This window comes from Neopsephotus bourkii, unplaced genomic scaffold (assembly GCF_033783945.1).
Source record: "Neopsephotus bourkii isolate Nb327-2 ecotype Australia unplaced genomic scaffold, CSIRO-AGI_Nbou_v1 NB_1624, whole genome shotgun sequence".
Lineage (NCBI taxonomy): Eukaryota > Metazoa > Chordata > Aves > Psittaciformes > Psittacidae > Neopsephotus > Neopsephotus bourkii.
The window spans coordinates 3352360-3358633 of NW_026902099.1; the positions used below are offsets into that span (position 1 = coordinate 3352360).

Here is a 6274-nt window from a genome sequence, read left to right on the forward strand (position 1 = left end):
AAAAAAAAATAAAATATCAATAAGTAAGAACAAATAATTTCAGGTATTTTGGGGTCACTGGCTACAGCTAAAGGCAAGAAAATATAATTAAATGATGAATTCTCCATGATGGAGCTTCATTGGGGTATAAATTTCTGTTTCACTTTTAAACTCTCCTCCAGTAGGTTTCATTGGGAGCTGGAACAACAAAGGCCTAAGAAATGTGAATTATTACAAAGTGCAGAGACTTCTTTCCTACAGTCCTCTTTTAATTTCGTATTTTATATTATACAACATATAATAATTATATAATAAACTTAAGTATAATAAACATTTTTATTCTTTTTTAGAGCTCTAGAAAATAAAATTAATTTTCTTAACTTAGCTAATTGCTCAGTGCTGTCAACTGTATTGCTTTAGAATTGAGAAAGCTTTTCTGTAAGGTGGCAGAAAGATGTGAGCAAAGGGTTGCTATCATATGTACATTTGCAATCAGCCAAGGAAGTTTCTAAAGCACTGTGGAAACTATGTGGGTGAAAAAGAACATTGACACCAGTGCAGTTTTTGCCATTGTGGGTGTCAGTTTTTTTAATAATTTTTAATTAATAAAAACATAACTAAGTAAAGAATATGAAAACATGTATTAATATCTGTTCTGCAAGCACGACTCACACGTATCGTCACCTGTATCAGTACCATCACCTCATCACCTGTATCAGCACCAGCTTGTCACAGGACTCAGATGGCCCTCTTGGTTTGTGACATAAAAAGTCTATTCATCAGGGGAAAAGAGAGGTCTCAATTATCATCAACATTGCAAGCAACACTTTCTCACACTAACAGGCAGTTACATGGGAAAAAAAGACTTCTAGTGTGTAACTGCTCTTCGTGGTATTAACAAAAATACCACCCACATCTCAGGCTTTGAGATAATTTTTATGTTCTACTTTTCTTTCTGGTTACCTTGCCCTTGCTTTCCAAGTATCTCCTTTGTTGTCTTTCACAGCGACACAGCTCTGACTCTGGAAAGGCAGAATGGCTCCCTTTCTCTTCTCTTCTCTCTACCACTTTTCAGCATTACAGTAGAGTTTAATTATTATATGTTGTATAATATAAAGTACAAAATTAAAAGAGGACTGTAGGAAAGAAGTCTCTGCACTTTGTAATAATTCACATTTCTTAGGGTTTTCAGTACAACTTGAGGCCTCATTAATTTTCTCTCCAGGGAAGCCCTTCTTTTGTCACAACTTGAGGGATAATCCTATAGCCATCACACAAACATTCCCCTTGAAATGACTGGAATCTCTGGACAGGAACTGCAGAATTGAGTCCTATACCACCAAGAGATCTTTGGCTAGGAGTTGTCAGGGAAGCTATTAGAGCTACTTGAGTGTATCACCACAACAAGGACTAGACTGAGTAAAGAGGTAACATCAAAATGCACTCAAAATTCATGGTTTACTAGGACTGACAAAGATTTCCAAGATCAATTGCTGATGTTTTTCTTTAAATATATCAGAATGCTATATATTAAATTATAAGCATAGGTACAGATATCTTAGAGATAACAGTGGAGCTCATGCCTGCTGAACAGACGACAAAGAAATTGTAAAAGAAAGATCTTCAGCTAAAACAAATGTAGTTATGAGCTTTCAACTCATTTGTGTTAATTTTTCTCACTGCAACTTTTTTAATGTATACATAGCTGTAAAGTGTCATTATTTATTAGCTATTCTGAAATGTTTCACGTATTTTCTCATTTGCAAATGTACCTGTGAAGCCGGTTAAAAAGTAGGGCACACTGTTGGGATGTGTAAAAATGTTTGTGAATTAAGTTCTGATCTTTGTGAGATTCCAAGTGATCTTAGTTCTTACACTTCATCAGGAGCTGAGGTACTGTGAACCTTTCAAGCAAGTGCCCAGAATCCTATTTCAAAAAAACCCACCTGAAATATTTCACATACAAGGTTGAATATAGCAGGATTTGTCAACATTCCTTGGAGATTCTTTGTTGCAGAAGTCATAAGGTCGAAACTAGGGGTCTGTTTGATGGTATTAGAGAAAATGAAGGTTATCACACATACCCTTTCTTTTGCAGTAACATTTCCCTTGCCCCCAACCCCAGTCCCAAGCAAGCGGTTGTGCATATCACTTATGCTGGGTGGTTATCAGGGGGATCAGTTTATTGATCTGAATATCAGTGCACCAGCAAAAGGAAGGGATAGTGTGAGGGAGGACAAGTTTAGTGATGCTGGCTGTGAGCAAAGGTCAGTAGCCCCATAGCCTCACCATCATGACAAAGTCTGTCACTACTTCTATTAATTAGGCCAAATTTGCATTAAAAAGTGTCTTGCCAGTAGCAAAAGGGATACTATCAATAAATTTTATACTGGTTCAACAAGCAGAATGAATGCTGTGGATGCAAATCTCTTTTTGTTAACTTGTGACCATTGGGCTGATGAAATCCACAGAATTTTAAATCAGCTGTAGTTTCGAGATGATTTATGAAAAATGCTTGTTTCTAAAAATGATGATTTGATATACTCCACAGTTAGTTTACTCTGGTGCTCAGCTATCCTTACAGATATAAATCTCTTCCTTACCGCAACTTAACCTACATTCCTGTAGATTAAATTTGTTATCTATTTACCTATCCTTGAACAATACGCAAGTTACCTCTGGAAAGATGAGATTCTTTATGGTTTTCTATGCTGACATAAATCTGTAGATTGCAAGACTTTAGCTATTACAGGGAAAAAACCCTTGCATGGAATCTGAACACAGGAGCATTTTCCCCTGATTAATGGATTCCCATAGGATGATCTTGAAAGAGAGTGGTCCCTTTCATGACACTATAAGGTTTGGAAACCTGGCAAAAATACCACCCCCCCCCCCGGGGGATCCCCACTCCCACCTTTTATAGCATATGCTTGTTAACGTATTTCTGTATTTTAGCTGGAATAAACTGATACTTCATGCTTATGTTTTCTTGTCCTAAACCAAGGGAAGTAGAAAAGTGGAGACACAAACTTCAACCCTGAAACCAGCCCATTTTTTTGTTGCAAGCAGAACTTTTTTTATTTCAACAAAACAGCAGTTTTTTTTTTTTTCTGTAGACCATGCATACAAAAAGCTATTCTAATTAGCCATTACACAGACTATGAAATTACACAGAACTATGAAATTTATTTTTTTCATAATTCTACAAAGAATGGAGCAAAATACCCTTTGGTTTTCAGTATAATTTTCTGCAATCTTTCATTATTCCTGATTGGAGAGTCAAAGTGACTGCTGAGTCATTAATACTAAATAAAGAAGCATATTCATCCACAAGATGCTTTGCTGCCTATGACTTAACTGTAACTTCAAGGTTTTACAGAGATTTACCTGAGAAAGGGTGCAAGTTAAGTCTGCATCTCACTAATTCTCTACTAGTGGACTAGTATAAGCAGCATTTTTGGCATAATGTAGTCAATTAGCAGAGTAATAAGTCTCTGGTTTATCAGCTGCCTGAAGGAAACCCTTAGGCAAAAACATATTACGTTTTAAAATCACAGATAACTGAAACTAAGCAATTGCAAATTTACAAGCAGAGAACACTTCAGCATAATATCAGGAAAACTATGTATTGCAACAAAATTAAAATGCCGTGATCTTGACTTCTGCTACCAACAGTAGCATCGCTGCTGTTAGTAGTAAAAATCCACTAATTATAAGCTGACAGGGCCACAGTGTTCTGCTCTATTGTCTGCTTACACCACTGAGAATTATTGCACATCTGTATGCCAGAAGACAAGTGCTTCTCATTGTGACTGAAATAAGTGCAAGAATGAGGTCTAATGGTCGTAAATGCTTATGCCAAGAGTCATATAAGTGACTGGAGGCTCACTAGGCATGTCACCCCTGTAACTTCAGCTGCAGAGTTGGCAACCTTTTGATTTCATATTCCCCTCTCCCATTCTCATTGAAAAGCTGTTTTCATACCTGTAGTGTCTTTTTATCTTTGTTTTTTTTTTTTCTTGTTTTGTTTTGTTTTGTTTCCTTTTGTAATTGCAGCTTTTCAAACACTGTGGAATATCTAAGTATTAGCCATATTCTTCCATATCTAAAAATGGCAGTCAGCACTGTTTTAAAATATCTCTTCCCAATTTGTGCATCATTATTTTGGGAACATATACTTTAATTTCACCAACAGAGGTCACTAAACCACTGAAAGAACCATAAGAGTTTGGCGAGAACACACCCTCATCAATCTTTCTAACATCCCTCTGACAGTTTTGTTAAAAGGGCCTCAGTAAATATAAGCTTAGTTAACTAAAATTAAATAAAAAAAGAAAAAAGAAAGAAGCGAGTGTGTGCTTATGCACACAGAAGAGTGAGTTTTATTAAGGATATGAATTACACAAAATACTACATTGTTAAAGATCTGTCAGCATTAGAATGTATTTCATATACCTGTTATGAAGCCAGTAACATACATATGTGCATAGGTATGATCACTGCTAAATCAATTTGTCAAGGTTAAAACAGGCTGTGACTTACATAGTAATATTCTGAATGATCTGCTGAATTCTACTTTTCAAGCTCTGTGCTGTTGAAAACCAACCTAGTGTGGGGGGAGTATGAAGAGGAGGATCCCAGAGAAGTAACATTTAACGATATTAAAATACCAGATAGAAGCGCAGGAGAAACAAAGAGCTGTCACTTGCTCATTTTGGCAGTAACACTCAGCTAATGGAACTATATTAACACATCATTTTCCGACTTTCAGCTGTAATGAAAAGCTATTTTTACAAATCATTACTTTCGATATATGGTGTTTCAGCCACGTGGCTTCTATTAGTGTACAGGGGAGTTTCACAACTAAAGCTGCCTGCACAGTACTGAAAGTGCACCTTTTATGTTGAACTAATCCCAGAGGGGAGTCAGCACTCGAGCCAGTGTCCTTTTGACCTTTATCCTTTTAATGCATTTTGCCTCAGTAGCAGAAGGTGAAAACCTAGTTTTTACGTTTCAAAACAGACTGCTTCAACAGTAATTCTCTACGAAGCTAAGGCAAGTAACACAGACTCCTGTGGAAACGTTGAAAGTCCCCAGTTCAGCCACCAACAATAGCTTTACAAATGTATTTTTAGAACTGCTTTTCTGGTAGCCCTTTGAAGCTCACCCGAACAGCCTCGCTGCCACCCCTTCTCAACAGCTGCAAGCATGTGAAGCCACTGGAGTGGAAGATGTTAATTATCATCAGCTACTGGAATTTCTCCAGGGACCACTTGTGGTTAGAAACATTCTTCCCTGAAGAACTGCAGTAGGCACTGGGATCATCTCTCCTGTAGCTTTACCCAAGTCCCTCCTCTAAAGCAAAAGAAACCTCTAATTCCAAAGCAAAATTCCCAATCTTCACTTCTAAGTGTTCTTCCACTCAGGTAGGATTCAGTGATTTTCTTAAGCAAATTTAGGATTAAATTAAATTACACTTAAGTATAAAATCTTTAATTTCTGTGAACAGAGGTCCAAAAAGAGGGATTTTCATGGATATGCTTCACAGGGATTAGGTTTAATGTATGTACAGATTTTTATTAAAAATTGGAGAAATAAGTCCAAAATGAAAAACAAAACCAGAAAACAGCCACAATGATGGATGCAACTATAGCTGGGTTTTTTTTGAGTAATTTGAACTTTGTCTATATGGCCAAGAAAAAGCTACTCACCTTCTCCCCATGTCATCAGGAAACTTCAAGCACAAAAAATGGTCTTTTCCCTTCTGCTTTACCTCCTGCTAATTCAGTGGCATTTTGAGTCTAAACTAGTTAGCATCAGGAGCTTGATGCGATGTCAGCAAGTAAGATACTCCCCACAGGGATCCAAAATAATAGATGAGCTGGCAAAGATCCCCAGAAAGGGAAATAACATAAACCCAACAGATTCTAAGCCTAACCCTTTGCTGTGACTACTACAAAGCACCTTTAATGACTGAACACAACCATAAATGTACTCTGTAGATCCCTCTGTTGTAGTTAAACTCAGTAATAGCTACCATGCCCACAAAAGGACTGAGCCAGGTCAGTCTCTAGCTGCAAAGAATGTAGGATGAACTCAGTAGTCTACAAGACTTGATTTCCAGCATACTAAGATGGATATTTCTCTTGCCTTTTGCTATGGATGAGAATGGCATGTGTTCCCCAGAACTTTATGAAGTGACACAGCAGCCTTTTTAATAAGCTATGGGAGCTAAAGAAAAACAGTTACCCTGCTCTCCAAGAATGCTGTCCCTTTCCTGTAAAGGCACAGGAAA

At 37.2% G+C, this 6274-nt stretch overlaps 1 long non-coding RNA gene across 2 annotated transcripts in view; it reads right to left on the reverse strand.

Moving 5' to 3' along the window:
- Window positions 1–5568, reverse strand: part of LOC133222910 (uncharacterized) — a 47737-nt gene extending 42169 nt beyond the window's left edge. For both annotated transcript variants that reach the window (XR_009728408.1, XR_009728409.1), the window contains exons 1-2: window positions 4522–5568; window positions 690–751 (exon numbers count right to left, since the gene is read on the reverse strand). This is a non-coding gene — a long non-coding RNA (uncharacterized LOC133222910). The remainder of the gene's footprint in view (window positions 1–689; window positions 752–4521) is intronic.
- Between the last annotated feature and the right edge of the window lie 706 nt (window positions 5569–6274).